The sequence below is a fragment of the Hemitrygon akajei genome, chromosome 5 (genome assembly GCF_048418815.1).
Source record: "Hemitrygon akajei chromosome 5, sHemAka1.3, whole genome shotgun sequence".
In the NCBI taxonomy this organism is placed as follows: domain Eukaryota; kingdom Metazoa; phylum Chordata; class Chondrichthyes; order Myliobatiformes; family Dasyatidae; genus Hemitrygon; species Hemitrygon akajei.
In genome coordinates, this window is record NC_133128.1 from 18,861,867 (window position 1) to 18,879,277 (window position 17,411).

The 17,411-nt window shown below is 43.7% G+C and overlaps 1 protein-coding gene across 10 annotated transcripts in view; it reads right to left on the reverse strand.

Moving 5' to 3' along the window:
* LOC140727515 (claudin-14-like) overlaps positions 1–8,355 on the reverse strand; it is an 83,840-nt gene extending 75,485 nt beyond the window's left edge. For all 10 annotated transcript variants that reach the window (XM_073044913.1, XM_073044910.1, XM_073044909.1 and 7 more), the window contains exon 1: positions 8,172–8,355. The gene's annotated coding sequence lies outside the window, so the exon portion shown is untranslated. The remainder of the gene's footprint in view (positions 1–8,171) is intronic.
* Positions 8,356–17,411: the final 9,056 nt, after the last annotated feature.

Genomic DNA, 17,411 nt, shown 5'->3' on the forward strand with positions numbered 1-17,411 from the left:
GGACAGGTAGAGAGGGAGAATGCCACAGTGTGGAAGGCCACACTTTTAGCCCTTAAGTCAAAAGGGTTGCCGGTCTCCCGATGGCAGGAGGTCCTCCCCGAAGCACTCCACTCTATCCGCTCCCTGTTACGTACGTCCACCAATGCCACCCCTCACGAGCACCTATTTTCTTTTCCCAGGAAGTCTGCCACTGGGACCACCCTACCGGCTTGGCTGACATCCCCAGGGCCAGTGCTGCTCTGGAAACATGTGAGGAGCAATAAATACTCCCGGCTGGTCGAGCGGGTTCACCTACTTCATGCGAACCCCCAGTATGCCTACGTGGTCTTACCTGATGGGTGGGAGGACACGGTCTCTGTCCGCGACCTGGCGCCCGCAGGAGCAGCAGACCACTACCCCGAAAACTCCACGGTAACTATGAACCCTGTACCCGAGGTGACACCGCGCACACCGAGCCCTACACAGATTCCTCACGACACTCCTATACCGGGCGTCTCGCACGCGCATATACCAGGCGCCTCGCACACGCATGAGGGATCACTGACGCCTAGTGGGCTGACACCTCCAGTTAGGCCGGAACCAGCACAACCACCGTCTCCGGTGCAATCACCACCGGCACCTGTGCAATCACAGCCGGTGCTACGTAGATCGCAGCGACAGATTCGACCACCTGATAGACTTAACCGGTAAATATACTTGTAAGAAACTTCACCCCATGGGGACTCTCTTTTAAAACAAAGGGGGGGGGGGTGAATGTGGTGAACTACATATACCCATCTGGACACGCACCCCCCTGCTGACTGCTCCTGTGGCTCCTCCCACGGACCCCGGTATAAAGGCGATTGGAGACACGGCCCCGGCCTCAGTCTCCAGGATGCAGTATGGTGGTCAATTGCTGCTTGTTCTTTCTTCCAGCCAATAAAAGCCTATATCTCGCCTCACGTCACCAAGAGTTATTGATGGTGCATCATGTGTGTTGCTCTGGATTTCCAGCATCTGCAGAATATCTTATGCTTATGATAGAGGCCCTATATTGGCACTACTGTCCTGGTTTAAAAGCTGTCAGAGCTACTCTCCTTCTATCATTGAGACAAGACATGTTGCTACCCTGTCATTGGTTTGCAAAGACCATAGACCATAAGACATAGGAGCAGAATTAGGCATTTGGCCCATTTTATAATGCCCTGAGATTCTGAACAGAGCTGTGTTACTATATATCTCTCTGTCATTCATATTTTAAACATAAAGGAGCAAACAGTAATTTTGACCTTAAGACATAGCAATAGTCATTTGAGTCTATTCTGCCATTACTTTTCCTCTCAACCCCATTCTCCTGTCTTCTCCCCATAACTTTTGATGCCCTGACTAATCAGGAACCTATCACATTCCACTTTAAGTAAACCCAGTGACTTGACCTCCACAGCTGACTGTGAAAATGAATTCCATAGGCACACCACCATTTGGCTAAAGAAGATCCTCCTCATCTCCGTTCTAAACTTTTAATCTGAAGCTGCACCTTCTGGTCCTACATCCCTGCACTATGGGAAACAGCCTCTCCACGCCCACTCTGTGTAGGCCTTTCAATACTCATTAAGTTTCAATAAAACTCCCCTCATTCAAACTTTGAAAAATAGCAGCAGAAGCACATATTTAACTTTGTCGAGTGGCAAAACTACTGAACGTGGCAACAGGGAGAGTCAATCATATCACAGTCCTGAACATTAATTCTCTATCTTGCTCCTAATTTCCTTTGATTGTGCCACGATTCTGACCATTAATTTCCCAATTGCTTCTAATTCTCTCTGATGACGGCACACCTGGTTTCCATCAAGACCGGCAGCACAAGAACCCTGGGGTTTGCAACCACTAGTTGGCAGTTCATTGGTTTTGCCTGTGTGGTGATTAACATTTCCTGGCTGCTTAAGTTTTGCTCCAGTTTCCGGGTTTACCTACGAAGCTCTGTGTCAAGATCCCTCCTGTTTGCTGTTCAACGCTCATGTCCACGTAAGCATCCTAACTCAGTCTCTGTGCCTGTGTCCTGCACTTGGGTTCGCTTCAGTCGCTCATTGCAACAAATCAAGCCTTGAGAAGCAAGGCCCTGGTTGTTCTTCATAAACTTGAATAAGTCTGTATAATTAATGTTTAATTTATGCTTTCCTTTTAAATATTATGCCTCCAATGTGATGTGGCTGCTAGGAAGATTTAATTGCACTGGGCAGCTTATACTTAGGGCCCAATTTACTAGGAACCTACTAAAGTGGCCATTGACTATATGTTCATGGTCTACTGCTGCTGTAGCCCATCCACTTCAAGGTTCGATATGTTGTGCATTCACTGATGCTCTTTCGCACACCACAGTTGTAACCTGTGGTTATTTGAGTTACTGTTGCCTTCCTGTCAGCTTGAACCAGTCTGGCCGTTGTCATCTGATTATTAACAAAGTGTTTTTGCCCACAGAACTGCTGCTTGCTGTTTTTTGTTTGTTTGGTTTTTGCACCATTCTCTGTAAACTCTAGAGACTGTTGTGTGAGGAAATCCCAGATACTCGAACCACCCTGCCTGACACCAACAATCATTTCACAGTCAAAGTCACATAGATTATATATGTTCCCCATTCTGATGTTTTGCTGAACAACAACTGAACCTCTTAACCATGTCTGCATGATTGGCTGATTAAATATTTGCATTGATGGACAGGTGTACCAAATAAAGTGGCCACTGAATGAAATTGCACATGTGACAATAGACTTGAATTTTTGACTTCAACTTTGAATTCCATTTCACTGTTTTGACTCCATATTCTTTTACAATGTTGACTATTTTTTAAAAAAAAAAATAACAATCTCTGCAAAATTAAAATCTTGACCTGGAATTCCATATTTCACATTTTGCCTGATGATTTTGTGTTAAAATTCTGTCCTTTGTGCTGGACTCCCACATAGTGCAGGGCTATACTGGGATATGATTTGAGACTATACTGGCTGCAAATAATAGAGATGCTGTAGATGCAGGAAATCCTGAGTAATACACACACAATGGTGGAGGAACTCAGCAGGTCAGGCAGCATCTATAAAGGGGAATAAACATTTGATGTTTTGAGCTGAGACCATTCAACAGGGTTCATGAAAGCCAAAATGAGAATTGTTTATAGCTCTCCATTGATACTGTCTAACTTGCTGAGTTCCTTCATACTGGCTATCTACTGAACTGACAATCTCGAGACTTGGACTAAAAATTTGAGTCATGTGGTTTCAACTCATCAATGAAGCCATTGATTTTTAAATTAAAAAAAAAAATCGTCTTAAGGTTCACTTTGAAACCACAGGTTTGGCCTTAAACCCCCAACTTGTTCACTTGATGACCTTATTTGGACTGGGCTATATTTGACTCTAAAACTGTCTCAAAGTGTTGAAACTTTCATTGCCTCAGATGTGACCCAGAAAGCCAAGCTATTCATGATGGACGATAAATGCCGTCCGTATCCTGCGAGTGAGTAAAAAGAAATGTGAGGCTAACAAGGCTTCTGCGATGAAATTGTGGCAAGTTCACAGCGGCTTCACGTTGATGGATGTTGGATATACTGCAGACCTGCCTACAGGCAGAAAGCCTAACCACTGTGTGTAGGAGTCAGACCAAGGTCACACTCAGGGTTAAATACAGATCAAAGCACAGAGCAAAAATATGTAAAAGACATACCTTTGTCGCAGCACATTACCATAAGAACTGAACTTAGCTGTGCTATTGAACTTAAGAACTGCTCAATGTGTGTTAGTTCTCTTTACAGTATATTTTTAGATGTGACTATACCTGCTATTTATAGATTTCAGAGCAATTCAAAACCAGCACTTAGAAGGTAATGGACTAAATTGATTTCTGCGCTCTTGAACCTTTACTGTTACAGTAGTTATGACATTATCTGTCAATTAATAATTGATCTTTAGACTTGCAATTTCTGCAACATAATTTTCATTCAAAATAAAGAGCCAAAATGCCAGAAATGACAAGATCCTGTCTGAAATAGTAATCCGGACACCCTCTGACCTGAATGATATGCAATACAACTCCATTTGTTTTCCATTAATTCCAGAATCAAACATAGCTACTTAGTTAGTTAGGGACTGTTATGCTTCCAGTGTTTAGGGCAGAAATGAATGGCCTCCATCTCTGTCAGTCCTTGGCCATTTTATTCTGCCCCAGGTGTGGTTCATGTTCCTCATTTCTGCCTCTATGGTATGGAGCCAAGTTGTCTTTTGACTCCCGCATTTCCTCCAACCTTCAGGGGACCAAGGAAATGTAGTCTTGATGATGGAGTTGGCTTCTCTTCTCATCACATACCCCATCCATTTCCAGCATTTCCTCACGATGATTATGGCCAAATCCTCTGTGTGACGCTGAAGGAATAGGGCGTGGTTAGAGATCTTATCTTGGCCATGAAATATGGAGGATCTTCTGGAAGCTCCTGGCGTGGAATGATGACAGCTTGGCAAGGTCGCTCTGTCACACACCAGCATTCTGACCCATTCGAGAGTGTGGACAGAACATGGCTTTGACACAGCTTCACCTTGGTGGGGACGCTGGACTTGGTTGATCCCCATATATTGCTCATTGATCTGAAGACGTTTCTAGTTTTGCTGAGTAGAATCAAACATTTTTATTTTATCCTCAAATTTGAATGCTATAGGTAAAAATATGACTAACCTTTTTAGATAGAGAAACATAGAAAACCTACAGCACAATACAGGCCCTTCAGCCCACAAAGCTGTGCCGTACATGTCCTTACCTGAGAAATTACCTAGGGTTACCCATAGCCCTCTATTTTTCTGAGCTCCATGTACCTGTCCAAAAGTCTCTTAAAAGACCCTATCGTATCTGCCTCCACCACCGTTGCCGGCAGCCCATTCCACTACTCACCACTCTCTTCATAAAAAACACACCCCTGACATCTCCTCTGTACCTACTTCCAAGCACCTTAAAACTGTGTCCTCTCATGCTAGCCATCTCAGGCCTGGGAAAAAGCCTCTGAATTGATGGGCTGAATGGCCTAATTTTGCTCCTACGTCTTACCGTCTGACTCTGAAGTTCGTGCGCACGGCAACTCAAAATTCATCAGAATCATACAACATGCTGTAAATTCGATAGCAAATAAAAATAATAAGGCAAACAGTCTTGAGATACATGAATTCACTTCATCATGTAGGACAGATGTTAATGAGTAAGATTTCTGAAGTTGTGCTCTTCTCTGCACACTTGACAAGCATTTAGGCAATTGGGATCAATGAGCAGCTAGAACAAGAGGATGGAAAACTGAATTACACAAGTGGTTTGAATAACATTCAAGGAGCCGTCAACTATATTCATGGACTCCCCAGCTACTGGTGGGAGGGCTCAGCAGTGAAGTGGGAAAGTTCAGCCGCTTTGGCAGAGAGCTCAGCCAACAGGAGGAGGTGCAGGGGGAATGTGAACTTTCTCAGGATTGGAAATGGGAAGATGAGGCAAGAATTCTAAAACTTAATATAAAACTTCCTATTTACAGCCAATGCCTTTTATCAGGGCAACAATGACTTATACGAGAGGGCATACTTATAAGGTAATTCAAAGAAAGTATGAGGAAGGCAGACTAACAGAGAGACTGGTGGGTGCATGCAACACACTACCAGGGGTGGTGGTAGAGGCTGATGAATTAGAGATGTTTAAGAGAGTCTTAGATAGGCAAGTTTCCAGATTCACGATTCAGGATTGTTTATTGTCATTCTTCAGTACGCAATTGTAAAGGAGAACAAAATGATTGTTACTCCACAAGCAAGAGAAAATCTGCAGACGCTGGAAATCCGAGCAACACACACAAAGCGCTGGAGGAACTCAGAAGGCCAGGCAGCATCTATGGAATAAAGTACAACCGGCATCTCGGGCTGAAACCCTTCAGCAGGACTGGAGGCAAAAAGCCGAGGAGTAGATTGGAAAGGTGGGGGGGCGGGGGTGGAGAGAGAAACGCGAGGCGATAGGTGAAATTTGGAGGGAGAGGGATGAAGTAAAGAGCTGGGAGGTTGATTGGAGAAAGAGACAGAAGGCCATGGAAGAAAGAAGAAACGGGGGTGGGGGAGGAGCTTCAGAGGGAGGCAATGGGTGGGCAAGGAGATAACAAGGGGATGGGAAATGGTGAAGGAAGTGGGGTGAAGCATTACTGGAAATTTGAGAAATCAATGTTCATGCCCTCAGGTTGGAGGCTACCCAGATGGAATATAAAGTGTTGGTCCGCCAACCTAAGTGTGGCCTCATCACGGCAGTGGAAGAGGCCATGGATGGACATATTGGAATGGGAACGGGAAGTGGAATTAAGATAGGTGGCCGCTGGGCTACCCGGCTTGTTCTGGCAGATGGAGCATAGTTGCTCGGCAAAGTGGCCTCCCAATCTACATCAACTCTCACAAGAGGCCACACCGGGAGCACTGAACACAGTATATGACCCCAACAGACTCTCAGGTGAAGTGTCGCCTCACCTGGAAGGACCTGAATGGTAGTGAGGGAGGAGGTGTAGGGGCAGGTGAAATACTTGTTCCGCTTGCAAGGATAAGTGTCAGAAGGGAGATCAGTGGGAAGGGATGAATGGATAAGGGAATCACCTCCAACTGGAATCCGTTTCCCACACATCTGCTCTTACCCAATCCTCTCACCACGCTACCAGGGACAGAGTTCCTCTTGTCCTCACCTACCACCCCACCAGCCTCCAAGTCCAGCACATAATTCTCCAAAACCTCCGCCACCTCCAACGGGATCTCACCACCAAACACATCTTTCCCTCCCCCCCCCACCACTTGCTGCTTTTCTTTGTCCATTTGTCCCTCCCCACTGATCTCCCTCCTGACACTTATCCTTGCCAGTGGAACAAGTGCCACACCTGCCCTTACACTTCCTCCCTCACTACCATTCAAGGCCCTAAACAGTCCTTCCAGGTGAGGCGACACTTCACTTGTGAGTCTGTTGGGGTCATTTACTGTGTTTGGTGCTCCTGGTGTGGCCTCTGGTCAATCTGTGAGAGATGACGTAGATTGGGAGACCACGTCGCCAATCATCTATTCTCCATCTGCCAGAACAAGTGGGATCCACTTCCCATTCCCATTCTGTTATGCCCATCCATGGCCTTTTCCACTGTAGTGATGAGGTCACACTTGGGTTGGAGGAACAACACCTTATATTCCATCTGGGTAGCCTCCAACCTGATGACATGAACATTGATTTCTCAAACTTCCAGTAATGCCTCCAACCTATCACCCCCTTCACCATTTCCCATCCCCTTGTCCCGCTCTCATATTATCTCCTTGCCCACCCATCGCCTCCCTCTGGTGCTCCCCCATCCCTTCTTTCTTCCATGGCCATCTGTCTCTTTCACCAATCAACTTCCTAGCTCTTTACTTCATCTCTCCACTTCCAAGTTTCACCTGTCACCTGGTGTTTCTCTCTCCCGTCCCCCCACCTTTCAAATCTACTCCTCAGCCTTTTTTTCTCCAGTCCTGCCGAAGGGTTTCGGCCTGAAGCATCAACTGTACTCTTTTCCATAGATGCTGCCTGGCCTGCTGAGTTTCTCCAGCATTTCGCGTGTATTGATTGTTACTCTAGATCTGATGCAGCATAAAAAACACAATAAGCTTTAAAGAACACAATAAAAAGCTAAAAAACACACAATAAATATAAAAGCAATCCAATAAAACAATATATACAAGCAACTGTTATGTACATAGACTGATTGCATGTATATAAGGTGATGCTAGGTGATGCGTACGTAACGGTGGTGGGGAGGGTTGATGGCTGGAGGTGTTGATCAATCTGAGAGCTTGGCAGAAGTAATTATTTTTAAATCTAGTGATCTTGATTTGGATGCTGTATAGTAATGTGGGAGGGAAGGGTTAGATTGATTTTGGAGTAGATGAAAAGGTCAGCACAGTGTCATGGGCTGAAGGGCTTGTACTCTGCTGTACTGCTCTATGTTCTATGTAACCTCAGCTTGGATTCTATCTGGGACCTCTGTGAGAGATTGTAAGTAAATCAATGATGCGCACGAAGTGCAGCAAAAAACAATCAGTAAGATTATTTTAGAAGATTATTTTTGTGCAAATTTGATGTAGAAAGCAAATGCAGTGAGGCTGTCAAATGTGGAAAACATAGAATACACTTACCGATACCTCAGTGTGTACGGAAATGCTGAGAGTTTTGTTGTTCTTCCTCGGCAATCGCTTGTGATTGAGATTGTCTTGCTTCTGCTTTGACTTATTGGGTTCAGATGTGGCTCATGAGGCCACGGAAGGGGGCACTCTCCCACAGATCATGTCAGACCACATTTGAACCATTTCACCCCATATTTAAACGAAACGTCAGAGCCTTGGAACAAGACATCAAGTGCTGTTAATGGGAAAATAAAACTATTTTTTCTTGTTTCATCCCGACAAGTGCAACTGACAGGTGGCACTCCTGACTTCTGAGAAGAATCTGTTGACAGATTTCTGTTTAACTGGCAGTGACTAGAAAATGCAAAATAGTTACTATCACCATCATTACGTGCCGTGTTGTCTGACGTGGCCGATCTGACCACGGTCGTTCCTGGTAAATTATACAGAAGTGGTCTGCCGTTGTCTTGTTCTGGGTAGTGTCTTTACAAGACAGGTGACCCCGGCCATTATCAATATTCTTCAGTGATTATCTGCTCGACATCAGTGGTCACATAACCAGGACTTGTGATATGCACCCATTGCTTATGTAACCATCCACCACCAGTTCCTATGGCTTCATGTGACCTTGATCGGGGTGGGGAGGGGGTTGCTAAGCAGGTGCTTGCCCAAGGGTGACCTACAGACTAGTGGAGGGAAGGAGCGCCTTACACCTCGAAGGGACGTATCTCCACCCGGCCATGCTAAATAGTACACATTAAGCAGCATGAGGATGTTCCTTCAGAAATAGGAGCAGAAGGCCAGGTTGGTCCTTAGCTGCTCGAACCTTCAATAAAATCAGCAAACACAAAATAAGAAAATTTAACAGCTTTTTAGGGCTTGCATTTTAGGGGAAAGGTTGAATAGGTTTGGACATTATTCACTGGAGTGCTGTAGAATCGGGGGGGGTCTTATAGAGGACTACAAAATTCTGATAGGGTGAATGCATGCAGGCTTTTCCCCTCAGGTTGAGTGAGGTCAGAACTAGAGGTCATAGGTTTAGGGTAAAAAGTGAGATATTTAAGGGAGAATTTCTTCACTCGGAGGGTGGAATGAGCTACCAGTAGAAGTGGTAGATGTGGGTTCAATTGTAACTTCTAAAAGCAGTTTGGATAAGCACATGATTGCAAAGGATATGGAAGGCTATGGTCCAGGTGCAGGTAGATGGAACTAGGCAAAAGATCAGGGTGGCATGGATTAGATGGGCCAAAGAGCCTGATTCAGTGCTGTAGTGCTCGTTGACACTGTGCCTCTAAATAAAACGGGAGAAACTCAGCAGGTCGGGCAGCATTGGAGGTCTCAACCCGAAACGTCAACTGCTTATTCCCGATCATAAATACTGACTAACCTGCTGCATTAATCCAGTATTTTGTGCATGTTGCTCCAGATTTCCTGCATTTTCAGAATCCCTTGTGTCTCTATTCATTAAGATTAAGGCTGATCTGATGGTTGACTTCAATTCCACTCACCTGCCACCTCACTTACCTGCAGTGCAGGAAATTTTAAACGTACAATCCTGTCCAGAGATGATACATTTAACTTCTCCTACACTGTAGATAAATTCTTTGTCTAAAATAAAATAATTATTTGCTTTTATACTTTATAATACGTTATCAAAAGTCAATGGCATTCCTGTAGAAGTGGTACTGAGCTTTGTAAATGAGAAAAAAAAAACTCAGAGGCTACTTTACACCTGTAACCTGCTTGTTAATACAAATATCTAATCAGCCAATCGTGTGGAAACAACTCAATGCAAAAACCATGCATACATGGTCAAGAGGTTCAGTTGTTGTTCAGACCAAACAGCAGAATGGGGAAAAGTGTGACATAAGTGACCTTGACTGTGGGATAACTGTTGGTGTTAGGCAGGATGGTTTGAGTATCTCAGAAACTGCTGATCTCCTGGGATTTTCATGCACAACGGTCTCTAGAGGTTACAGAGAATGGTTTAAAAAAAAAGGAACATCCAGTGAGTGGCAGTTCTGTGAGCAAAAACACTTTGTTAATGAGAAAGATCAGAGGAGAATGGTCAGACTGGTTCGAGCTGAAAGGAAGGAAACCGTAACTCAAATAATCAGGTGGTGTGCAGAAGAACATCTCTGAAAGCGCAGTGTGTCAAAGCTTGTGCTGGATGTGCTATGGCAGCAGAAATCCACAGACATGCACTCAGGATGTTCCTAATAAAGTGGCCACTGAGTGTTTCTACACTTTCACCACTCACCTCCATAGTTTCGAAATTCTGACCAGTCTATACTGAGCAATTTCAAGTTCTTCCTATGCTTGTAATTGTCATCAGTACAGGGAAAAAATATGACAATGTATAATATCGTCAAGTTTCCAGTGAGTAAGTTGCTTTTTATTACCCGAGATTTAAGAGTGCTGTTTGTTTTTCCTTTGGAGATTACACACCTCTGTCCATAATTTGGCCCTCTTGTTTATAGTGACTGATAAAATTACCTTTGCAAAATTCTTCCATGAACACTGCGAGCACTTCAAGAAAACCAGGCTTACGGCACAAACTGCAGAATAGCGACCCCAGTGGAAAAGGATACCAGCTTAAATTACACACCTGTCAAATCCCATTTTTACCATGTGATCTTTACGGGAGCTAGTATTACAAAATGAAACTTGTTTTTTTTTGTCATTGCAAACCCAGCCTTAATTACCTTATATGTGATACTCAGTGTGGAATTTAACTATTTGCTGAACTGTCAGGGTAAAATCAAAGCTCTCCGGGGGTCTTCAGTTCCATCTTACTTACAGAATAAATTATTTTCTATAGTTACTTGTCGAATTACCTACAAAGTTGCAACCAAAGACATGTGATTTAATACATGCTGAAGCTATTGACCTGTAACGGCATTCAAAAATCCCAAATTGAAAACATCTTAAAGTACATTTACGGACTTTGAACAATTCATATTTGCAGTATATATAAATAAGTGATTTAAGTTACATAAACCTAATGAGCACAAACCTGTACTCACCTGCTAAAGTTATGCTCGATCTGGTCTGATAACGAGCCAGCTCTCTGCAGCAGGAGTACTATGCATTTAAACAGGGATCTAGCCAACTAAAGAGAGCTTACCATGTTCACAGCAGCAGTTACACATATAAACTGCTGCCTTGCCTAGAGGCTGAATGGTCAATAGAAATTAATAAGAGTATGTACAACTGCAATATATTTTCTGCTCTACTTGCTCTGAAACAATTCCATTTTAAGTGATTTGACTGAATTTGAAATCTCCTCCTCTGATACAACAGTTGGAGGCTGGCTGAATACTAAAGCAGAAAGCTCCAGAATTATTTCTCTAAATCTCTCTGCCTCTTTACCTTGTTTTACTTAAGATGCTTCCAGAAGTCTACCTGTCTGACCAAACCTTCTGTCATCTGCTCATCTACCTTCTTATCAGGCCCTGTATCAAATCGGGTTGTTAAAACTCCTGGGAGTGCTTTGTCCCAGTAAAGGCACAATATAAATACAGATTATTGCTCATCTCCAGTGCAATATAGTGATTGGTGGAAAAATGCAAAAAGTTGTGTGTGACATTACCATTTCAATCAGAAGAAACTGCTGATTTAACAGCTGAAGCAGAAGAATGGACTAGAGAGGGAAAATTAATCAGCCATGATGGAACGGTGAAGCAGACTTTATTTTATTGAGATACAGCATGGAATAGGCCCTTCCAGCCCTTCGAGCCGTGCCATCTAGCAATCCCCTGATATAATCCTAGCAATTTACAATGACCAATTTTAGGTTAAGATAAAAGGGACAATAATGCAGACTATTATCTAAATGGGGAGAAAATTCAAATATCAGAGATGCAGAGGGACTTCGGAGTCCTTGTGCAAGACTCCCAGAAAGTTCATTCACAGGCCAAGTCTGTGGTAAAGAAGTCAAATGCAATGTTGGCATTTATTTCAAGGGGACTAGAATATAAACATAAGGAGATAATTCTGATGCTTTATAAGACACTAGTCAGGCTACACTTGGAGTATTGTCAACAGTTTTGGACCCCTGCAGTTTCTGTACTGTCCCAACCACTCAACAGATGACGCCATTGCCACCACCCTCCACCTGGCCCTAACCCACCTGGACAAAAAAGACACATATGTTCGGATGCTGTTCATAGACTTCAGTTCAGCATTCAACACAATCATCCCTCAGAAACTGATTGGAAAGCTGAGCCTACCGGGCCTGAACTCCTCCTTCTGCAACTGGATCCTAGATTTCCTGACTGGGAGAACTCAGTCAGTCCGGATCGGGAGCAGCATCTCCAACACCATCACACTGAGCACGGGGGCCCCCCAGTGTTGCGTGTTCAGCCCACTGCTGTTCACTCTGCTGACCCACGACTGTGCTGCAACACACAGCTCGAACCACATCATCAAGTTCACTGATGACACGACCGTGGTGGGTCTCATCAGCAAGAACGACGAGTCAGCTTACAGAGAGGAGGTGCAGCGGCTAACGGACTGGTGCAGAGCCAACAACCTGTCTCTGAATGTGAACAAAACAAAAGAGATGGTTGTTGACTTCAGGAGGGCACAGAGCGACCACTCCCCGCTGAACATCGATGGCTCCTCAGTAGAGATCATAAAGAGCACCAAATTTCTTGGTGCTCACCTGACGGAGAATCTCACCTCGTCCCTCAACATCAGCTCCGTAGCAAAGAAAGCCCAGCAGCATCTCTACTTTTTGCGAAGGCTGAGGAAAGTCCATCTCCCACCCCACATCCTCATCACATTCTACAGGGGTTGTATTGAGAGCATCCTGAGCAGCTGCATCACCGCCTGGTTTGGAAATTGCACCATCTCGGATCGCAAGACCCTGCAGTGGATAGTGAGGTCAGCTGAGAAGATCGTCAGGGTCTCTCTTCCTGCCATCACGGACATTTACACTACATGCTGCATCCGCAAAGGAAACAGAATTATGAAGGACCCCATGCACCCCTCATACAATCTCTTCTCCCTCCTGCCATCTGGGAAAAGGCTCCGAAGCATTCGGGCTCTCACAACCAGACTATGTAACGGTTTCTTCCCCCAAGCTATCAGACTCCTCAATACCCAGAGCCTGGACTGACACCTTACTGCTCTGTTATCCTGTTTATTATTTATTGTAATGCCTGCACTGTTTTGTGCACTTTATGTAGTCCTGTGTAGGTCTGTAGTCTAGTGTATCTTTCTCTGTGATGTTTTTTTTTATGTAGTTCAGTCTAGTTTTTGTACTGTGTCATGTAAACCATGGTCCTGAAAAACGTCGTCTCATTTTTACCATGTACTGTACCGGCAGTTATGGTCGAAATGACAATAAAAGTGACTTGACTTGATATCTCAGAAAGGATGTATTTTCATTGGATAGAGTCCAAAGGAGGTTCATAAGGTTTATTCCAGGAATGAAAGGGTTAAAATATGAGGAGTGTTTGGCAACATTGGGCCTGTACTCACTGGAATTTAGAAGAATGCGTGGGGATCTCATTGAAACCTACTGAATGTTGAAAGGACTAGACAGTGTGGGTGTGGAGAGGATGTTTCCTCTGGTGGGGGTATCCAGAACTAGAGGGCACAGCCTCAAAATTGAGTGATGACCTTTTAGAACAGAAGTAAGAAAGTTTTTTTTAGCCAGAGAGTAGGGAATCTGTGGGATGCTCTGCCACAGACTGTGGTGGAAGCGAAGTCCGTGGGTATATTCAAATTGGAAGTTAATAAATTCCTGATTGGTTGGGGCATCAAGAGATAGGGTGAGAGGGCAAGTGTATGGGGTTGAATGGGATCCAGGATCAGCCATGATGAAATGGCAGAGCAGACTTGATGGGCTGAATGACCTAATTCTGCTTCTATGTTTTATGGTCTTCTGGACTGTTTGGACTGTGGGAGGAAACCAGAGCACCCTGAGGAAACCCATGCAGTCATGGGGAGAACGTACAAACTTCTTACAGGCAGTGGCAGGAACTGAACCCGTCTTGCTGGTACTGTAAAACGTTGTACTAACCACTACACTACCTGACTAGCTAATTCTACTCCTGTGTCTTATGAACTTGACTTATGATCTAACTAAATGAAGCCGTTAGAAAAGAATAGATTTTTTAGAGAGTCCCTTTAAATTCCAAGATATTCTTGAGTGTATTTACAATATTGTAATTGGTAGAAAATATGTAAGTAATTGTGTGTGACATTACCAATGTAGTTAGAAAGAATTGCTAATATAATTGAACAAAACCATTAGAAAAGAATAGATTTGTTAGAAAGAGTCCTTTTAAATTCTGAAGTATTCTTGAAAATATTTTGCTTTGTGGGTGATGAAATTGTGTTTTACCTTCACCAAAGGATTTGTATGATTCGCCCAATCAATCAAAACATACCTGTAACTCAAGCATTCAGAGAAAATTGATTTAAGTTGATATTGCTCAGTATTTTTATTCATTCCTGGGACATGGTGTTGGACTCTGATGCTTTTACGATTCAAAGGGTCCTTGGGAGACAAGAATGATGTATAAAACATACTACTTATGACCACTTTATTAAATATTACAAGAAGAAAAAGTCAAGAAATAGGAGCTGAGACAATAAAGGAAAAGCAAAAGAAAAAGAAGTCTGGTTGACTCATACTTAGGCTAAAGATAACATAAGTTTCAGTGATAAAAATTAACCTATAGAATAGCCAGATTCAAGCAGTGTGGCACCTATTACTGAAAACCAAGAATCTTCTAGAAAAATACAGAAACAACTGTACAGTGTTTACTGGAAAATTCACTGAATAATTGCATGTATATAGCTGATTACATAAAAATATCAATAAAATTAAAGACGGAATGTCCAGGAAGGGCCAGCACCTTTGATAAAGGGGCTTGTTGTGTCTGTTCTGAGGCTGCTTATTCACCTTTAGTCCTCACTGGACCCTCAGCTTCCACCTGTGCTCCCAGGTAGCTGTTTGCAAGTGACAGCAGCCACAAGCTGGTACACCATTTCAACAGGCAGGCTAACCAGGCGAGGGTAGCTGGAGGACCTCGTACCATGATGAGATAGGGACGTGACCATCCTAGCATGTGAAGTCAACTTTGACGGACTGTGCAGCTGAGTTCAACGGCAAGATCTAACGGCCAAGAAGATGGTTCTGCAATGCAACGTGGAGAGCAAAGGGCATCACCGACTCATAGCTGAAAGAGGGCCATGGTTGGGAGCTTACAAGTAGATGATGTAATATGAATGTAAGGAAAGAGAAGTCAATGATTGGGTACAAATGCAGACAGAGCAAAGAGCTAGACAATACTACAGAGGCAAAATTCATAAGGGCAAAATATGCAGGACTGAAGGAGCTGTATTTAAATGTGTGTCGCATTCAGAATAAGGTGGATGAACTCGCGGCACAATTACAGATTGGTTGGTATGATGTTGTGCGCATCACTGATCATGGCTGAAAGAAGGCCATAGTTGGGTACTTAACATCAAAGGATATACTTTGTATCGAAAAGTCGGGCAAGAAGGCATAGGTGGTGGTGTAGCTCTGTTGGTAAGAGATGGAATTACATCTTTAGGAAGAGGTGACATAGGGTCAGAGAATGTTGAGTCTTTGTGGGTGGAGTTAAGAAATTGCAAGGGCAAAAAAAAGCATGATGGGAATCATATACATAGGCATCCAAATAGTAGCCAAGATGTGGGGTTGAGATTGCAAAGGAAGCTGGAAAGGGCATGTAATAAGGGTAATGACACAATTGTAATACGAGACTTCAATATGCAAGGGGATTGGGAAAATCAGGTTGGTGTCGCATCACAAGAGAGGGAATTTATTGAATGCCTATGAGATGGATTTTTAGAACAGCTTGTGCTTGAGCCTACTTGGGAAAGGATATGTTAGATTGGGTGTTGTGTAATAACCCAGATCTTATTAGGGAACTTAATGTAAAGGAACCCTTAGGAGGCAGTGGTCATAATATGATTGAATTCACACTGCATTTTGAGAGGGAGAAGCTCAAGTCACATATATCAGTATTTCAATAGAAAAAAGGGAATTACAGAGGCATGAGAGAGGAGCTTGCCCAGGTGGATTGGAGGAGGATAACCGCCAGGGATGACGGCAAAGCAGAGATGGCTGAAGTTTCTGGGAACAGTTCTCAAGATGCAGGATAGATATGTCCCACTGAGGAAGAAGTTCTCAAACAGCAGGAGTAGGCAACCATAGCTGACAAGGGAAGTTAAGGACTGCATAAAAGCCAAGGAAAGGACGGATAAGATAGCAAAAGTGAGTGGGAAGTTGAATGATTGGGAAGCTTTTAACATCCATCTAAAGGTAACTAAAACAGCTATTGGAAGGGAAAAGATGGAATATGAGGGCAAGTTAGCCAATAATATAAAGCTGGATACCAAAACTTTTTTTTAGTTGTATAAAGAGTAAAAGGGAGATGAGAGCTGATATTGGACCACTGGAAAATGATGCTGGTGAGGTAGTAGTGGGGAACAAAGAAATGGCAGATGAATTTAAGTGGTACTTTGCATCTGTCTTCACTGTGGAAGACAGTAACCGTGTGCCAGAGGTCTGCAAGTGTCAGGGAGCAGGAGTGAGCGCCATTGCTATTACAGAGGTAAAAGTGCTAGGCAAACTCAAATGTCTTAAGGTGGATAAGTCACCTGGACCAGATGAACTACATCCCAGGATCCTGAGAGAGGTTGCTGAAGAGATGATGGATGTATTGGTCATGATTTTTCAAGAATCGTTTGATTCTGGCATGGTCCCAGAGGACTGGAAGATTGTAAATGTCACTCCACTCTTCAAGAAGGGAGGAAGGCAAAAGAAAGGAATTTATAGGCCAGTTAGCCTAACCTCAGTGGTTGGGAAAGTGTTGAAGTCTACTATTAAGGATGATGTTTCAAAGTACTTGGAGACTAATGATAAATTAAGTCAAAGCCAGCATGGTTTCTATGAAGGGAAATCTTGCTTGACAAATCTGTTAGAGTTCTTCGAGGAAGTAACAAGCAGGGTGGGCAAAGGAGAGGCAGTGGATGTCAATTACTTGGATTTTCAGAAGGCATTTGATAAGGTGCCACACATGAGGCTGCTTAACAAGATAAAATCCTATGGTGTCACAGGAAAGATACTGGCATGGATAGAGGAATGGCTGGAAGGCAGGAGGCAGTGAGTGGGAATAAAAGAGGCCTTTTCTGGTTGGCTACCAGTGACTAGTGGTGTTCCTCAGGGGTCAGTATTGGGACTGCTAC